We start from the raw sequence: 19,988 nt of genomic DNA on the forward strand, positions 1-19,988 counted from the left end.
CCATTGACATTAAGTGATATTAATGACCAGTGGTTGTTAACTCCGGTCATTTTTTTTAGTAGTAGATTTTGTGTGTTTCCCTTCTTTGAGATGTGCTGGTAAAGGGTCTCTAGATGTCTAAGTTACTGTGGTCATTGTTGGACTCCTTGATTAGTGATTTTCCTTCTATTACTTTCTGTAAGGCTGGATTTGTGGCTACGTATTGTTTAAATTTGTTTTTATCCTGGAAAATTTTGTTTTCTCCATTTATAGTGAACGAAAGCTTGGCTGGGTATAGTAGTCTGGGCTTGCATCCATGGTCTCTTAGTTTCTGCAGTACATCTATTCAGGACCTTCTGGCTTTCATGGTTTCCATAGAGAAGTCAGGTGTAAGTCTGATAGGTTTACCTTTATAAATAACTTGGCCTTTTTCCTTTGTTGCTCTTAGTATTCTTTCTTTATTCTGTATGCTTTGGGTTTTGATTATTATATGGCAAGAGGATGTTTTTTTTTTGATCCAGCCTATTCAGTGTTCTGTATGCTTCTTGAAGCTTCATAGGTATATCTTTCTTTAGGTTGGGAAAGTTTTCTAAAAATATGGAACGCTTCACGAATTTGCGTGTCATCCTTGCGCAGGGGCCATGCTAATCTTCTCTGTATCGTTCCAATTTTAGTATATGTGCTGCCGAAGCGAGCACTTCCCTAGATCTCTTATACTCAATTTTTCTATTCCATTGTCAATGTCAGTCTAGCCCAAGCCAAGAAATACCATATTAAAATTTCAACTATAAGATCTGTGATCCAGAAAAACGAGACCCCAGTTTATTTCCAACTTTATATTTCCTACTTCTTATCAGAGTCATTCTACTTACCCAAACCAGTCTACATGTTGTCTCTTGGTTTCAGCATCCCTGTCATATCCAGAAGACACTATCTCTCAGCAAGTGTCCTTGCTTCCTAGCTCTTAGTCTTTTTGCTCTCTCTTCTGTGATGTTCCTTGAGCCTTAGGTAGAGAGGCTGCATTGTAGACTCACCTATGGGACAGAACTACATGAGTCTCTGGATCTCTATAATAGTCTCCATTTGCAGGGAAAAAATATTCTTTGATTAAGAGTGAGTGCTTCACTTATTTATAAAGATAAGTATTTAGGATGTAATTATAAATTATATTGGTTTAGGAATATTTTCTCTCATTCTTTGGGCTATATACTAATTTGCTTTACAGTTTCCTTTGCTGTACATCAGACTCTACTTGCTGATTGTTGGTCTTCCTGTGCTGCCAAAAAGTCTTAGGGAGGGAAATCAACCTAGATGTCTATTTCCAGATGAATGGCTAAGAAATATGTAGTATATATACAGAATGGAATACTATTTAGCTCAACAAAAACTGAAACCGTAAAATTTACAGATAAATGCATAGAATTGGAAAAAATTGTACTGAACGAGGAAACTCAAGTCCAGAAATAAATCCTCTGTATATTCTCTGTGTTATGTGCATCCTAGCTTCAAATATTGTTTGGTGTGTTTAATCTGGAATAAAGTAAAAACCAGGGGACTAAAAAGGGACCATTGAGTTGCTAATGTTAAGGGAGGGGGCATAGTAGAATTTAGGTAAAATGAAAGTAGTGAAATAGAAAACCAGAAATGAAAACACTTAAACAGTGAGGAGCCTTGGAGTACAGGAGAAATCAGGAGGTGAAGGAATATGGAGGTTTCTTAGTTGTTTTTATATTGGTGTGACAAAACACTGTCTCAAAAGCACCTTGAGAAGGAAAAGGTTTATTTGGCTTACTTGTTACAGTCTGTCCTGAAGGGAAGCCACTGCTGGATCTGGAGTCAGGAACTGAACCATAGACCATGGAGGATCGCTGCTTACTGGCTTGCTCCCCATAGCTTGCTCAGCTTGTTTTCTTTTACAACTCAAGACCACTTGCCCAGAGGTAGCAATACTTACAGTAAGCTGGGATCTCCACACCAATCATTAATCAAGATAATGCTCCACACGGTTGCCTCCAGGTTGATATGATGGAAGCATTTTCTCAGTGCGGTTCTTTTTCCTTTTCTTAAATAGCTCTAGCCTATGTCAAATTCACATAATTCTAACCAGGACAGAAGGTGATAAGCCCTAGGGTAGAAACTGCTGTTGTTGGTTTGCTAAATAGTCATGCTTTCATATTACCTTCTAAATATTTATGCTTATACCCATATGCCAGGGCTGCTCTCAACTTTAATCAGGGAAGCTTCTCTTTGCAGTGGGTAGCATCAATGAAGAGATGCATATTTAGTCAAAGTGCTGAGAGTTAAGAGACTGAGTGCTCAGCCCTATATTAACACCACTAATACAAAAGCTCAGGGGACACTGTGGAAAAAGAAGAAAGACTGTAAGAGCAGAGGGATGTGGAACAGTACTGCCTTCTGTAAAACATGACAAGACTTGCACAAGTTCTGTTCCGCCAAAATGCTGGCATTGTTGGGGAGGTGCTCCCTAGACCCCACTTATAACTTGAGTCTCTAACAGCAATGGATAGTTGCTGAGAGAGGGAGAGTCATTCTGAGTATGTGAAGAGATTTTCTACGTCTCAGTGACTGCACATATGGACAATTCTAGTTGGACTTAATAGAATATCCAAAACAACCAAAAAGGACATAGAATTTGGAGATGTGTTAGAGAGTCATAGGGAGATTTGAAGTGGTGAATGGGGGTGTATATAAGATTATTTTTCATTGTATACATTTCAAAAATAAAGAAACCTTGAAAATTTCTCTTATAACTCCTATTACGTCATACATGTTTATACTTGATCATTCCCCTCCCTCCTTCCTTGCCTCCCTTCCTCTCTCCCTCCTTCCTTACCTCCTTCCTTTCTTCATTCCTTATCTTTTCTTTTCTTTTTTATGAGACAGGGTTTTTCTTCATGACTCTTGATGTCCTAGAACTGACTCACTCACTCTGTAGACCAGGCTGGCCTCCCTTGCCTCTGCAGTGCTGGGATTAAAGGCATGTACCATCACTGTGTGGCTTTTTCTCCTTTCTTTTCTTTTTTTTTAAAGCGTTTTTTTTTTAAAATTTATTTATTTATTATGTATACAATAATCTGTCTCCATGTATGTCTGCAGGCCAGAAGAGGGCACCAGACCTCATTACAGATGGTTGTGAGCCACCATGTGGTTGCCGGGAATTGAACTCAGGACCTTTGGAAGAGCAGGCAATGCTCTTAACCACTGAGCCATCTCTCCAGCCCTTTTTCTCCTTTCTTAATGCAGCGACTATGAATTATACTTCTTTTATTTCTCCCATACTGCTTAGCAAAAATCGTTTTTGGATGCATGACTTGAGTACAGAAATAGAAGAAAATACAACTTGATGAAATGATAATGATGATGATGATGATAATGATGATGATGATGATAATAATAACAGCCACAGTCTCAGTGTAATAGGAAAGAGACCAATAAAGGAACTCAGAGACTGAATATGTCTTATACATCCTAAATTCATGACAAGACAATATATAACTGAGGGTAGCATCATTATAGCATGTAGCTGTATATATAAGACAAGTTAGAGAACTTTCTAGAACGAGCATTGAAAGATGAAACAAATACAAATATGTTGCAGGCATATTTGAAAAATTAGAAAGTGATTCATGCATTTTAAAATTTAGAACAGCCCCACTAGACTCCTATTAAAGAATAAAATGACCCCAGAAGAAAGTTCTTTTTCATACAGTCATAACCAGTGAACTTTTAATAAGTTAACTGCTGTTTTGCTTCTTTTAAAGCAGGAAATGAAATTACTGCCATTGAATGCAGATACTGAGGGTACTGGTATAATTATCCCTACATATCCCAGGGAACAATTTAAAATCTTGATAACAAAAAGCTTGGAAGAAACAAGCAAGCTATTGAAGGCAAGAAATTTTTTGAGGGCATTACCAGCAAGTGAAACAAAGAAGAGATGAAACACAATTATTACAAATATTATTTTCCAGATAGGTAAACATTACATAAAGAGACATGTTAAATTAGAAAATGTCACCTGGACATTTTTGAAGTGGAGCCTTTTCTATTGGTCTGGGGATTATAAAATAATCATAAAATTAGCTCATTCTGAGTAAAGCTCTAATCTTAAACCATTCTATGAAATTGACATGCATGCCTTTAATAGATCATTTTCCTTTTCTTTTTTCATATTTTTTCTCCTTAGCATTTTATAAATGTCATAATACACATTAAGAATCATGATCCCTTCTCTTTATTTCTAAAATCGTTATCGCGGATATTACTGCACAATTTCAAACATTTGAAATCTGACATTGATTGATAAAGTTATTCATAATGCATGCCTATTGCTGATTTAATCACTTTGGGGTTAAATGAAGAAGCATTTTAAATGATATGCTTTAATATAGTTCAATTATTGAAAACAAATCCAACAAGAAATACATTTCAAAAATGAAAGATGATAAAAAGACATCATTTCAGTGGAAAGCTTTATTTTATAATGCAGAATATTTATAAATTAATAGCACACAGGAAGATGAATTCCTTGTCCTTTCTCTTTAAATATCAGCATCATCAAATATTAAGTGCCTGTAAATACCTACTCTAATTGATCTCATGCATTTCCTTGACCTTGATACATAGCTGACTGTGTCCCTAAAGAACTAAATACCTGTTCAGACCTTCTGCTTGGCTGCCTAACTGATTCCTTCCTGTTGCTAAATCATTTCTTCCCCAAACCTTATTCCTCCTAGGATTTAACCTATTTTCTCCAAAGTTCGTGTATATGCCATAGTCCATCAGACTTATGCTGTCTGCATGACTTGTCAGTAAAATCAGCCTGTAGTGATGGTAGTGCTGCGGCTTTCAGCACAGCTTCAAGCCTAATACAGCCAGCTCATGTTAGGAGATGATGTAAGTTGAAGTTTCAGGGCAGTGATGAAGAGGTCTCAGAATTTAAATAGCTTCTGCAAGGCAAATGACTCTGTGTTTCCCAGGTAATTGTAATCCCTGAAATCAAACCACCTCTCAAGGTGCACAATGACATAGTTATCAAATGTTTTCAATGATTTCTTGAGCATCAGAGCTGAAAAGAATGACAGGTTTAGATTTGTTCAAAATTCATAATATTTGTCATTCAGCCTCAGATCCAACTTGTTCCTATCGTTTGGAATAGGCCTATACAGATGGCATCCACTTGCTTGCCTTTTTTTTTTTTCAGAGAGACAGCTGTCCTAGAATTACAGAAGCGTATTTAAAAAAATCATATTCTTTAGAAATAAATCCTCCCCTCCTGTGGGATATTGTCCTGGGAAAACCTGATACTTTATTAAAAACAAAACAGAAAGAACTCAGGCTCAGCAATAGTTCATATCAGTTAAATGTTTAGAGTAGGAAAGAGTTTCCTTAGGCCATTCTGTGAATTTGTTAAAATTCTACATTTACTTTCCTCAAATATTTCAAGTGAGATTAAATGAAAAAAAGAAACACATTTTTTTGTTGTTTGAGACAGGATATCATTATGTTACCTGACCTTGACTTCATAATCTTTCAACTCAACCTCCCAACTGCTGTCTTTACAGGCAAACACCATCATTCCTGGCTAAATAATATGAGTAATTGTACTCTGGCATATTTCTCCAGCAATAAAAATATTTCATACTCAATTCTAAATGTAAAAAACATATTTATTTGCTTCAAGCACTTGCCTGTTAATTATTAGTGAGAAAAATAAATTATACTTAAGAGCTAAAACCATTGACTTTTTTAGAAACTTGGAACTACAGCTTTCAGGGATGACTCAGAGGGCTAAGGATGATGACCTAAATTTGATACCTAGAATCCAAATAAAGGTGGACAAATAAAGGATAGATTAAAAAGAGAATCAACTCATGAAAGCTGTCCTCTGACCTTCATACATGCACTGCTACACACCCCAGCATACACACATACAAAAAGATTATAAATTAAAGAACTATACTACTAAATAACAATGCCACAAATGATTATCTCTCTCACTTTTTAATGAATGACTGACTATACTCAGAGTCTATTTTAATGAAGCTTTTGTTTTAAAATATGAAATGGACAACTGCTTGTAAAATATGCTACTATTTTCCAACTAATAACATGTATGGAGAGCATGTCTGTCTAAATCAAAAACATGTATCTGCTGGGTACAGAGGCACATGTCTTTGAGGCAGAGGCAGGTGGATCTCTGTGAGTTAGAGGCAAACCTGAAATACATAGTGAGTACCAGTGCAGGCAGGGCTATATAGAGAGACCTTGACTCAAAAAATCTTTTTTAAAAGTCTTATTCTCACATCAGCATTTGATGACACAGTGACAGTGTTCCTTGTAGACAGAGGACATTAAAAATGACCAGACATGCATTTTTACTCTTCCCTATTATGGCACTGAATGAACTACTTTGTAGTTTGAGGTTTCCAGATTTCTTTGGGTTTCTATTGCTACAATGAAACATCATAACCAAAGCAACTTGGGGAATAAAGGATTTATTTGGCTTACATTTCCACATCACTGTTCATCATCAAAGAAAGTCAGGACAGGAACTCAAATAAGCAGGAACTTGGAGACAGGAGCTGATGCAGAGATTGTGGAGGGGTATTGCTTTAGCTTGCATGTCATGGCTTGCTTAGCCTGCCTGCATGCATGCTTGCTTGTTTGCTTTCTTCTTTCTTTCATTTTCTTCCTTCCTTCCTTACTTTATTTCCTTCTCTCCTCTCCCCACTTTTTTTTGGTTTGTTTGATTTTTTTCTACTCAGAGCTTCTCTGCGTAGCTCTGGCTGTCCTGGAAAACTCACTGTAGACCAGGCTAGCTTAGAACTCAATGAGATCTGCCCGTGTCTGCCTCTCCAGTGCTGGGATTAAAGGTGTGCACCGTCCTTACCCGGTTATCTCAGTCTGCTTTCTTATTGAAACCAAGTCCATCAGCCCAGGGATGTCACCATTAACAATGGTCTGGACACTTTCTTGTCGATCACTTTATGTTGTGTCATATTGACATAAAGCTAGCTAGCTCAACAGGCATGCCTCTTCTTCATTCACACTGTGCTTCCTGAGGGTAAGGACCTGTTTCTCATTTTATCACCTTCCCACATAGGACATCGTAAAGCCTTCAGAATTGCTTATAAGAAGGCCTATAAATTGTTAATGATTTCATAATACTCAACATCAACAACTTTGTTGAATTTATTTTTATAATTTGAATAGCTCTCCTAATTCTGAGCTAAATAAAAATGGTATACATGAATGAATAGTTTTACATCTTGTGAATAATAGTTATCTCATTTTAGCTTTCCATAAGAAGGTTTTGAGAAATAGTGCATGGAGGAATTCATTATCATCTTAAGCTACAGATGAAGAGACAAAGATTCAGGGTGATTCCAGCAGCACAGGCACTAAAGTTAACAATTAATAAATGGGAATTCATGAAATTGAAAAGTTTCTGTAAGACAGAAGTCACCATCAATAGGACAAAATGGCAGCCTACAGAGTGGGAAAAGGTCTTCAAAAATTCCATATCTGACAGAGGGCTGATTTCCAAAATATATAAAGAACTGAAGAAATTAGATATCAACAAACCAAATAATCCAATTGAAAATGGGGTACAGATTTAAATAGAGAGTTTTCAGCAGAAGAATCTCAAATGACTGAGAAACACTTAAGGAGATGGTCAACATCATTAGCTATCAGGGAAATGCAAACCAAAACAACTCGGAGGTTATATTTTAAAGAGGATGTAGAAAAAGGGGATCACGTCTCCATTATTGGTGGGAGTGTAAAGTCTTACAGCTACTTTGGAAATCAGTGCGGTGGTTCCTCACAAAACTGAGTATCAGCTTACTACAACACCTAGCTATACCACTCTTGGGCATGTACCCAAAAGACTCTCAATCATAACACAAGGACACTTGCTCAACTATGTTCATAACAGCTTTCTTTGTAGTAACCAGAACCCGGAAACAACCTAGATGTCCCTCAACTGATACATAGATGATGAGAATGAAATTTACACAATGGAGTATTACTTGGCTGTTAAAAAAGGACACCAGGAAATTTGCAGACAAATGGTTGGAACTAGAAAAAAAATCATGCTGAGTGAGATAACCCAGACCAAGAAAGAGAAACATGGTATGCACTCGCTCATAAGGGATATTAGCTATAAATAAAGGATAACTATGCTACAATCCACAGACACAGAGAGACTACATAACAAGGAGGGTTCATGAGGAGATGCCCAGATCTCCTTGGGAAGGAGAAATAGAAGATATTTCTTGAGTGGAGTAAGGGCAGTTAGGGATGGGAACATGAGCAGTCAGATTGTATGTGGCAGGGTATTGAAAGAAACTACTGGAAAGGTGTGTGGGGGTGGGAAAATTTGAGATCAGGCACAAGGGAATCTCCCAGGAATCTACAAGGATGACCCCAGCTAAAACTCCTAGCAATAGCAAATATGTGGACTGAACTGGCCATCTCCTTTGACCAGATTGGCGCCTAGGTCAGTTGTCATCAGAGAGGCTTCATTTAGCAAGTGATGGAAACAGGTGCAGACCCATAGCCCAACATTATGCAGAGTTTGGGAAATCCTACACAAGAGGGCGAGAAAAGTTTGTAGCAGCCAGAGAGGTAAAGAACACAACAGGAAAACTCACAGAGACAACTAACCTGAGCTCATACGGCCTCAAAGACTGAACCAACATTTAGGCAGCATGCATAGGACTGATCTAGGCCCTTTGCATATATATTACATTTGTGTGGCTTGGTCCTCTTATTGGACTCGTAACAGTGGGGGCAGAGTCTTTCTCAGACTTTTACTGGGGAAGTGCTTAGTCTTATTGCAACTGGATATGTTATCTTTTGTTAATACTCCTGCCCTTTCTTAAACTGCAACTTGACATGCCAACTTTTGTTGATATTCCTGCCCTTTCTTAAACAGAAACAGAGGAGTGGATTGGGGCGAGTGGGGCCAAAGGGGGTGGAAAGAGGGACTGAGAGGAGAAACTGTGGGCAGGGATGTAAAATAAATAAATCAATACATTAACTTTTTAGAAAAAGTTTTAGGGTGATTAATTTACTAAAATTAAATTTACTTATTAAAGCATCGACCTGTTGACATACAGATTAGGCAGGGCCGCTCACCTATCACTACGTGCACATGCTTGAGAACAGACCTTGAGAGCTGAGTGTAGTGATCCTGCCCAAACCTGTGATTCCTGTATTCGGGGATTTGGGACCAGCCTGGACTTCAAAGAAAGACCCTGAGAAGGTTGCTGCTTTGAGAGTTAACTCATTTCTCATTTGTAGTTTCACTTGTAGCAGAACATAAAATATAATTGTAGTTAATTGTACATTTCTACCGGATATTTGAGTGGAGTGTGTGTATTTGTGTGTGTGGCAACATTCTTTTTATTACTTTATAGACCTAAGGGTGGCTTATTCACATATTATTTATATAGCACCTGATGCTTGGTTACTTCTGTTACAAATCTTTGTGATGGACCAAATGACAAAGACACAATCCAATACTTGATTGAATAACCTGAAACCATGACTTTTTTTTTCACTTGAAGGTGGAAGAATACTTCTTATAATTTCCCAAACAAGTTGAAACAGCAGGGTGAGCCTAACATGAATATTCTGGAGCTGAAAACCTATTGCAACGGAGTTACTGACAAATTAATGTCAGAATATTCTTGGGAAAGATGCCCGAGTTCACGATAAAGCTGAGTGGAACTCTGAGTAGTTTCAGAAAAGCTAAGTTTGTGAAGTTATCAGAAAATAACTTTTCCATTTATTGTTGAAGGACTGTAAAGTATACTCTTCCTGAAGTAGTCCAGGCTTTGCTCCATGTGCCCTTGTAATTGTTTTCCGATAATACAGTAGTTTGATGTTGTCATCCTAAGTGGAAACCCTCTCTAACCAAATCTTAAGTAGGTGCTCCTGTGTTTGATAAACCCCAAACATTGGTACTTCTGCTCCCTTTTCATTGATTGAAAAATCTCTTAGCAGGTCACAGTGTTTTATGTTTTACAGTAATCAAAGTGCTTTTGGGTCATTGCCAACATGAGTGAGAAAAAAGAAATTGGTATGATGGCTCCTCAAAATCAGTCAGCTTTGGTCTCAGGCTGTAGTTCAGTCGTAGAGTAATTACTCAGCCTTCCCATGGTTCTCTGTAAAGTATCTGATATAGAAAATACTAATTTTCCACTGGAGAACTACCTTCTGGGCCCTAATAATGAATACAGGTAAAGTTATCTTTTTCCTTCTCTTTTCTGTTCTTTCCTGTTTTCATCAATCCCCCCCACCTTTATTTGCCTTTTTTTATTTAGTAGAAAAAAAGTATAAGCCACACACAGTCTTTCTTTTTGAGGCGTAGTCTTATACTATACAGCTTTGTCTGTTCTCAAATTCATGACCCTCCTGCCTAAACCTCCCTAGTATTGGAATCTAGGAGTGAGGCACCAGGCTCACACTCCAAAACCATTTTTAAACACAGCTTCCCAGGTCTTTATTGGGGAAATTTGTATTGATCTAAATGGTAAGAGGCTATTTTTGAGATTTCACTCCCCATCAGCTGTTAAACTGGTACATGATTATTTCCGGAGAGGAAGAGTTAGTTGGGATCATGAGCAGGGAAGTTGTGGTTCTACTGTTTCATAGAGAGTATATGCTGGAGACTCATCATTAGCATTCCCTGAGGCAAATCCTAGAGGTGTTAGAGAAAACATCACTGGAAGGCAAGTCTGTCACCCACTTCCTGCCGTATGTGCTACTGACTGTAGTAGTGCTTTAAAGAGAGACAGAATTCACCAGCATCACTCAGTAGCCGGCACACCACTAATGAGAGTAGCTATCAGATCCCAAGGTTCAGCCTCTTCTCTCCTTTTTTCCTGTGACTCAGTAAATTCAGCAATTCCTCTGTTTGGGAAGAAAGCTATAGTAATAGCCAATAGTGAATGCCCTACCAGGTAGAAATTAAGAGGGTTCCGAATGAAGACCGGTGTAAATCAAAAAGGGGGAAATGTATTCATCCAAACAAACTAGAACCAATTCATTTAAAGTATAAGAAATACACTTAAAATATGGACTAATACATAAAACTTCTGGGAAGTAGCATGGAGGCCAAAACACTTTCACTATTTACTTGAAATGTGTGAGATGGCTGAGGGAATAACTATTTCCTTTTAATAGTTTATTAAATTTAAATTAGTTTAAATTTAAGTGAAATTTAACTTAGATTGACTAGAGAGAGCATCTAGTGATGTGTTCATGTCTCCAAGATCATGTGTACAAGCCTGACTCTGATCTATATTCCTAAAACAATTTTTGGGCCTGTAAGCTCTAGTTTTGAAGGAGTGTTACATGTAGTGTAATTATTTTGTTATTATGTAAGATGCAATTATATGACCAGTTAAACACGACTTATTTGTTCATTCAATATTTTATATTTATTGGGAACTTAATACGTCCCAGATACTTTTGTAGGCACTTACCTTATATAGGATAGTAAACAGTAATCAGTTCTGTTCCTTCTGCCCATTTTATTTGAGGACTATTTTATCTTTCATCTTGAGTTTATTAAGCTGTGTTTGCAAGGCACTGTTCAGTTCAGCCATTTTATAAAACCATTAATTCCATTCATATGATCTCTTCGTTTACAATTGGCTCTTTGCCTAATGAACTCACTTTTTCTAAGCATACACTTCTTATTGTTTTTTTTATTCATGATTAAGTTTTAAACTATGGATTTTAGAGGATATGTTTAGGCTACAGCAGGCAGTCTCTTTCTCATAGAATGTAAGTAAGCACATGGTACTTACAATATGTCTTTAATGAGCACTAGCCACTTTTGTCTTCATGGGCCCTTTCTTGACTAAAGAATATTAATAATATTCTTATATAATTTATATTATGACTATGTTGATATAAACAATACAGTTGAGTTTGGATAATATGTACTTTTTATAATTTAAAATGAATTAAAATATTAAATGTTATGGACCCTAAAAATCTCACTATGGTTAGGATCTGGAGTTACTATGACTTAAGGATAAATCACACCTTTTTTGCAAATAAAAGGAATATGTTTGTCTTGTTCACAACAGAATACTCAATGCCAGTTGTCAAATAGGTAGTTAAAAAATAAGTTCTCTAAAAGGAATTTAAAAATACGTGTTTCTGTTTCTAAATATTAGGTCTACACAAAGACTTTAAAATAGTTTTTTGTTGTTGTTCCATAAAATATTGCAAGTTGGACTGAAGAAATGGCTCAGCAGTTAACATGACTGCTTGGCGAGAGGACCAGAGTTTGATTCCCAACATCCACACTGCAACTCACAAATGTCTGAAACTCTAGTTCCAGGGGATTCAAAGCCTTCTTCTGGATGCCATGGGCATTGCATGTATGTGGTTGATCCATAAGAACAAAGCTCTGGATATAAAATTTTTAAAAATATTTCAAGTTCTCTAATGTTTTGTACGTGCCTCTTATTTTATTCACACATAGAAACTTCCCAGATAACCAAGTAATTGCAGTCACAAGCAATGGCCTAGTATAACCTTCAAAAGCTAAAAGAACACATGATCCAGGTCTGTTATATGACCGATTCTACCACTCCTGGGTATTTACACAAAGAACTATAGGTCAGCATATCATAGAGAAACCAGAGCCTCAATATTTTATTACAGTATCATTCACAATAGCTAAGAGGCAGAACCAGTCTAGATTTCCATCAATAGATGAATTGATAAGGAAAATGTGGTACACACACACACACACACGAGGATTTGTTAGTATATAAAGAATGATATTACTTCATTTGTAGAAAAAATGGATGGAGCAGGAGATCACGGTGAAATAAGCCAGATTCAGAGAAAAATATTACATGTTTTCTCTCATATGTGGAGTCTAGTCTTTTTTAAAGATTTAACTAATATGGAAATTGAAGGATGACAATGTAGGAGAATAGTCCTAAAGAAGATGGATATAGCACAAGAATAGAGTAATGGGGGGATCAAATATTGCTCTCTCTCTCTCTATATATATATATATAATATATATATATATGTATGTATATATGTGTGTGTGTATTTGACATGAAAGCAGAAAGGCATCTATGTAGGGGATAGAAGACCATTAGGAAGGAGGGGGAGGATGAGCAAGGGAGGGCAATGGTGTGTATGTGAAAATATACATATGAAATATAAAAATTATTTTGTATACTAACAAAATCAGAAAAATAAAACATATTCTCCATCTGCTCAATATATTAATTATTACTATTTTTTGAGACAAAGCCCTAATCTGTAGGTCAAGGTATCCTAGAACTCACTCTGTAGGCAAGGCTAATCTCAAACCCATGTTGATTCTCCTGCCTCAGCTTCTCAAGTGCTAAGATTGCAGGGATGAGCCATCATGATCAGAAACACATTAATTGTTTGAATATTACTTATGTAATTTCATTACTGTATGAAGTGATCTCTTGTCCATCTTGAGCACCCTCTATTTTATTATAACATCAAATGTCAAATGCTTGTCAAAGTAACAACATGGGCTGATATCAGACTATTTTATGTATCTTCTTCCATACTTTTTGCTAGTTTTCTCATATTTATAGTGATAAGGATGGAGTACAGAAATGTACAAGTCTAGTATAATGTATAAGAATGAGATAACAAGATTTAATTCCACTTTTCTAGTACTTAGGACATGATATCTTTATGAGTTTGCATTTTTTCTTCACATTATCAAATAGATAGGTGTCTTGATGTACACTATCATTTAGGTTCTTTCCTCAAGGAATTCATTATATATATTGGTGCTATTCTTAAAATATTTTTCATTCTGGGGTTAAGATGCATGATAAGATTAGAAATAAAAAGGCTACTATGTAATTATGGAACAGTTGGTAGTTGTGGGAAAAATGTGAATCTCAGTTATATTGAGCCCAGCAAATGACTCTTATTTCACTCTCCAGTACACTTTTCTAATGATAGAATATTTATGTATTCCTGTTCCTTTAGGCAGTGTTCAAGATGTTATTTTTTTCTACCACTAAGAGTGGTAGACATTGCTCTTCTTGAATTAAATATTTTAGACATTTGTAACACAGAGAAATTCCTCTGAGAACAGATATTATTTGCTGATAGCGTTTAGGTTATATGATTCGTGGTGACATGGATGAAAGCTCTTTTGTCTCATTAATAACATTTCTTCCATTGTAGGATGGATAATCTCTGGGCAGATTTCCCATTGTGGATTTAAACCAGTGAAAGAATGTAGATTCCTCTTCAGTTTCACAAAGGGTCCAACTTAATTTAGTTACCTTGAGTCAATCATCTCCTCAATTAACACTCGTTGATCAGAATCAATCACTTCTTCCCTTTAACTCTCCCAGTAGGGTGTCTTTACCTCCACGTGGCATGAACTTACTCTGATTTACTTATTTGCCGAATAATCTTTCAATTACAAGAAAGAAAAAGGTCATCTCATTTGTGTGGGTGTGTGTGTTTCCCCACATACCTAGCAAAACTCCACATACATAGTAAGATTCAAAACATTTCCACTAGAAGAGATAATTTCAAAGAGAAAATTGAGTCCACAATGCTCCTGGCATTGTCGGACTTTAACATGTCTTTTAAAGGAGGGTGGGTGTGTGACTATATTTGGGGAAATCTGTCCACATTTTTTTTTCCAGACAGGATTTTCATCAGCCAGGCAGCTTTTAGTGTTCACAACCTTATCACTACCAGTCATAAATTTCTTTGAAAATGCCAAGTGAGGGTCACCAGGCTAATGGATTTATCCAGTTTGATATTCTAGGAAATTATGCCATCCAACTTACCAGAAGTTGCTTCAAGGTCAAACACTGAAATGTCAAAGTTGATTACAGGGGTGTCTGAAAGATTCTTTTTTGAACATTTTGTCTAAGTCCATATCTGTATTCTCAACTCTGATTACCTATTTCTACCATGTAATGATAAGATGCCCTCCCCTACAACGTTTTCTGTATGCAGTGAAGATTTGGCATGTATTTGAACATCATCATAAGATATTTCCAAAACCATTTTTCCCTTTTAACAAGAACTTATTGGATTCTGATGTACAAGGAATAAAATCAGGAAGATGAAAGAGTTAAGGCTTTATTTGGAAATAATATCCAATACAGTGAGTAGACCAAATTCCCTTTTTACCAATTTGTGTACAAAGATGGACAGATAGGGAACATTCTGACAGACAGTAGAAACACCTGTATCTCAACAGTCTGACCATAATCTTTCCACATTTTCACTTGGCCAGTTATAAAATTCAGCACTAGCCACCTAGTGACTCTCTAGCTTCCAATTTACTTTGACATCTACCCAATCATAGGACTTATTTGAAGAAGAAATAAAAAACAAGTAGAACAAAGATTCCCACTTGAGCTTTACCTCTGTCCAAGTATATTTCAATATGTCTCAATAGACTATGTGCCTTCTACATGAATGCAGGAACCATGTGTCATCTCATATTTTTGAATGCATTTCCATCTCCATTGCCATTTTTGCACTTTTTGTTTCACATTTCTCTTTTCTGATATCTGAAATGTCACATTTAGTTCTGACTCAATGTGGTTCAACATTCACTCCTTGATCTCTCTCCATACTGCAGGATCCTAGCAGTACTCTGGAGTCATCAGTAAGGATCGGTATATGGGGGTGACAAGACAGAAGAAGACGTCAAAGTGGTAAGATGAAAAGTCACAGCTTTACATAAAGGGTGGATAAGAATTTTTTTTTTTTTTTTTTTTTTTAGTTTTTCGAGACAGGGTTTCTCTGTGGTTTTGGAGCCTGTCCTGGCACTAGCTCTTGTAGACCAGGCTGGTCTCGAACTCACAGAGATCCGCCTGCCTCTGCCTCCCAAGTGCTGGGATTAAAGGCGTGCGCCACCACTGCCTGGCTAAGAATATTGAAAATCAGGGAGTCACATACTAGGGAGACGAGATCTCCCCTTTTCAACTTCTCCTAACTCAAGGAATCCTGAGAGCTTTAGGGAAAGTGTGGAACTTCTCATATGAGTAATGGGGATTTACTTTAACTTAGAGTTGCCTATAGACTGAGGCAACAGTGACAACATTCCAGCAAACTGTCTTCATTTGGGGTTCTCAACTGAAAATTCTGATCTAGGTTTTAACTTAGTTGAAGAGGGGGTAGAGAAAACCTCCTTTACCTCTTTATGAGGGGAATAAGGGATTCATGATAATTTAATTCAAGATATATCATTGGATTTGATTCTGGAAAATAGCAGGGCAGACTGTACTTGAATTCCTATAAAGGAATACATTCTTTAATTCAATGTCATCTTTTACTTACTATCACCTTGTACCAGGAATGTAGAATGCTATTTTGCTTGCCTTGAAGTGCCAAGTTTAATGAAGTCATTGGTGAACCCTGTTTAGTTTTTAAAGGCAAGCAAAAGAAAAAGAGTAAACCCCAACTGTCTTCATTTCTATTGATCACAGCATGCAGAACTTTTTTTTATTACCTCTTTATCTGTCAAAAGTAGGAACATGTTGTCTTTAAAAATGTTCAACCTTTGATCTAGTTTTCATTTTTTTTCCTCGGTAAATTCTCTTAGTACTTAAAAAAGATGGAAAGATTAGAAAAAACATTTTTGTTTGATGTCTAGACATTATTTGGTTAGAATCATAACACACATGTTTTGTTTTTGAAAAAGTGGTAGGAAATGTTAACACTGTAAAAAAAGTATACAGTGTTGATGTGGAAATGCTAATCGTCTTCAGACAGTAATAATTTGAATTTGTAATAAGTTTTAATTAAACATGTTTCTTGGGTTAAGTGATAAGTTACAAGAAAAGTTTAACTTATAGGTGTCATGATCAATGAGGAGATAAAATTAGCTTGTAAATTAAATGATTTGGTTATTTATTGGGCTTGAGGATGTAGCTTAGTGGTAGAGCATGTACTTAGTATGGGCAAGGCCCTGGGTTCAATCCTCACCATGGAAGAAAGAAAAACAATCTGAAAACTGCATAGATAAATTTTCATTATTTTTCTGTTGATGTACCAGAACAAATTATATTTATTTATTAGTCAAAACATTGTTACACTTCTATGTGTTTTTGTTTGCAAAGTAAAAAGGATGTTATATTCCTTACCCACTAATAATTAGTACTCACTTCTTTTTTTTATTGAAAAAAAAATTTCTGCCTCCTCCCAGCCTCCCATTTCCCTCCCCCTCCTCTCACTCTTATCCTTCTCCTCCCACTCCTTTCCCCCTCCCTCTCCAGTCCGAAGAGCAGTCAGGGTTCCCTGCACTGTGGAAAGTCCAAGGTTCCCCCCCCACTCCATCTAGGTCTAGGAAGATGAGCATCCAAACTGGCTAGGCTCCCACAAAGCCAGAACATGAAGTAGGATCAAAACCCAGTGCCATTGTCCTTGGCTTCTCATCAGCCCTCATTGTCCGCCGTGTTCAGAGAGTCCGGTTTTATCCCATGTTTTTTCAGTTCCAGTCCAGCTGGCCTTGGTGAGCTCCCAATAGATCAGTCCCTCTGTTTCAGTGGGTGGGTGCACCCCTCGCGGTCCTGACTTCCTTGCTCATGTTCTCCCTCCTTCTGTTCCTCATTGGGACCTTGGGAGCTCATTTCGGTGCTCCAATGTGGGTCTCTGTCTCTATTTCCATCCATCGCCAGATGAAGGTTCTATGGTGATATGCAAGATATTCATCAGTATGGCTATAGGATAGGGTCTACAGCTGATAAACACCTTTAGTAATGTGGCAGGATACAAGATGAACTCCAAAAAATCAGTTGCCCTCCTATACACAAAGGATATGGAAACAGAGAGGGAAATCAGAGAAGCATCACCTTTCACGATAGCCACAAACAGCATAAAATATCTTGGGGTAACTCTAACCAAGGAAGTGAAAGATCTATTTGACAAGAACTTTAAGGCATTGAAGAACTTCTTTTCTTAAGAGGATTGGTTGTCATGAAGATTTGCTGGGGTGGGGGGCGGGGCGGGAAGATGCAGAGATGCTTGAGTTTATGCTGTTCAGTCATTGTTACACAGTGGCTTGGGGAAAAATAACAATTGCTACAACGATCTGGTACTTCTTCTCTATGTACGTATTAATACTTTGAAGGAAATACTACAAATCAAACACCTTTGTCTGCCTCGGAGATCCAGTGATAATTGAGTACCTGTATTCAGGGGAAAGAAAGAACTGAGGCATGAATCCAAACAATTGCATATGCTGAAAATCAAAGACCCACTCATAATAATGATACAGCTATATCCCCTCACCCCTGCTTAGGGAGAAGAAATTCATTGAGATCAATGCTAAAAAACACTCAAACAATTGATGTTGGTCATAGAATTTTTATTGAAAGATGATCCATAGTCCAGTGTTAGGGTTACCATTCATCTGGAAGACTGTGAATTTTCATTAGTCAAAGCCTGTTAGTTATTTTCAAAACTAGTATATGAAAGTTATTAAATTTCTGGGTATTTAGTCATCTGAATATTATTTTAAAAGTAGAAATCATGATACATTGATATGATAATTAACCAATTGGAACTGTATAAAGCCAAGTTGATGTTGTTTCCAAACAGATTCTTGTGATTTGAGGAAACTGAATTCCTGCGTATAGTTCTATGTATTAAGCAAGAAATTGCCTTACACATGTTGCACATTAATCATTCATAACTTATAATGTGCATGCTGAAAATCCTTAGTTTAGTGCCTCAGAATAATGCCCAAATAATGCTTTTCTAAACACACATTACAGTTTTTTAGTTTTTATGAAAACAGAGGAATGAAATCTACTTGGGCTATGGGTAGCTTTATACTTTAATAATGTACAGCAATCACAATTAATCTCCTCTAAGCTACTAAGTAATAGCAACCATCATCTAATTATACATTTTATGTAACAGAGGGCATTAGATACAAGATTTGCTAGGATCAAACAGCATGTCATTCACAGCTTATATAGAATTTTTTTATCAAGATGAACCCCTTTCCATCCACTGTGGCTAATTTATTTATTTTAACTTTCTGCATGTTGTTTAGGGATTTATCCAAAATCATGTGCCAGATGATAGTCTAACCATTTATAAAAATTCTATGTGTCAAGCACTATTATCATTTTCATTTTATGGATGCCTTTAGTATAGATGAAATACTCTGGGTTTGAACATCAAACAGACTTGGGTTGAATCTGGAATCCATCCTTAATAACCAGAAGACCATGGGCACTTGCTGTATACTTACCTTTCTACATACCAATTTCCATTAGGGAAAAATTCTCTTCCCATTTTCTTCAGTCTCTGTTAGGATTCTTATTTATATGTGCTAGAAATCCCCATCAAAGAGATCTTAACACAAATATGTTGAATCTTTCAGTAGTAGATTCAAGGACTTTCATCAATGCTAGTAGGCTTACTTAAGTTTCCCTCCTTGCTCTTTCCCAGGCAGACTAGCATGCCAATCCTTGTAAAACCTTAATTGACTTCATGGACTGGTAATCCAAGACACATATCTCTTTGATATCCGGTCCTTGAATCTGTGTTTCAGGGTTTTATTTTTAAGCCCTGGGACCAAAGGGTTGGGGCATTGACCTGTATCTTACTCCAGTGCTATCTGTCTTTCTTTTTGTTGGGACAGAACAAGTAATAGTAAGTTATAGATGTTGCGGGAGGTCCTTCCACTCTTCCAGCCAATAGCCGCTGAGATACCAGCCCATTGGAGCGTGGTCTCTCTCCCTTTAAAGAAACAGCCACTTCCCTCCTCGCGCTCTCTTACTTCCTACTCCACTTCTGGCAACTAGACTCCCTTCCTGATTGCGCAGAGGGCTGTTGTCTGGGACGGTGATCTGTAAGTTTTTTCCCCTTTAAATAAATAACCATTATATTAATCATAATTCCAAACTAGGGTGTGATTGTTTGTGACTTACGCCTTTGCCTTCATATAGAGGTGGCAT

General features: G+C 36.9%; 1 non-coding gene across 1 annotated transcript; it reads right to left on the reverse strand.

Moving 5' to 3' along the window:
- Nucleotides 1-570: 570 nt before the first annotated feature.
- LOC130868767 (U6 spliceosomal RNA) lies at nt 571-677 on the reverse strand. Its single transcript, XR_009056569.1, has one exon. It is a non-coding gene; the product is annotated as a U6 spliceosomal RNA (small nuclear RNA).
- Nucleotides 678-19,988: the final 19,311 nt, after the last annotated feature.

This window comes from Chionomys nivalis, chromosome X, assembly GCF_950005125.1.
Source record: "Chionomys nivalis chromosome X, mChiNiv1.1, whole genome shotgun sequence".
In the NCBI taxonomy this organism is placed as follows: Eukaryota; Metazoa; Chordata; class Mammalia; order Rodentia; family Cricetidae; genus Chionomys; species Chionomys nivalis.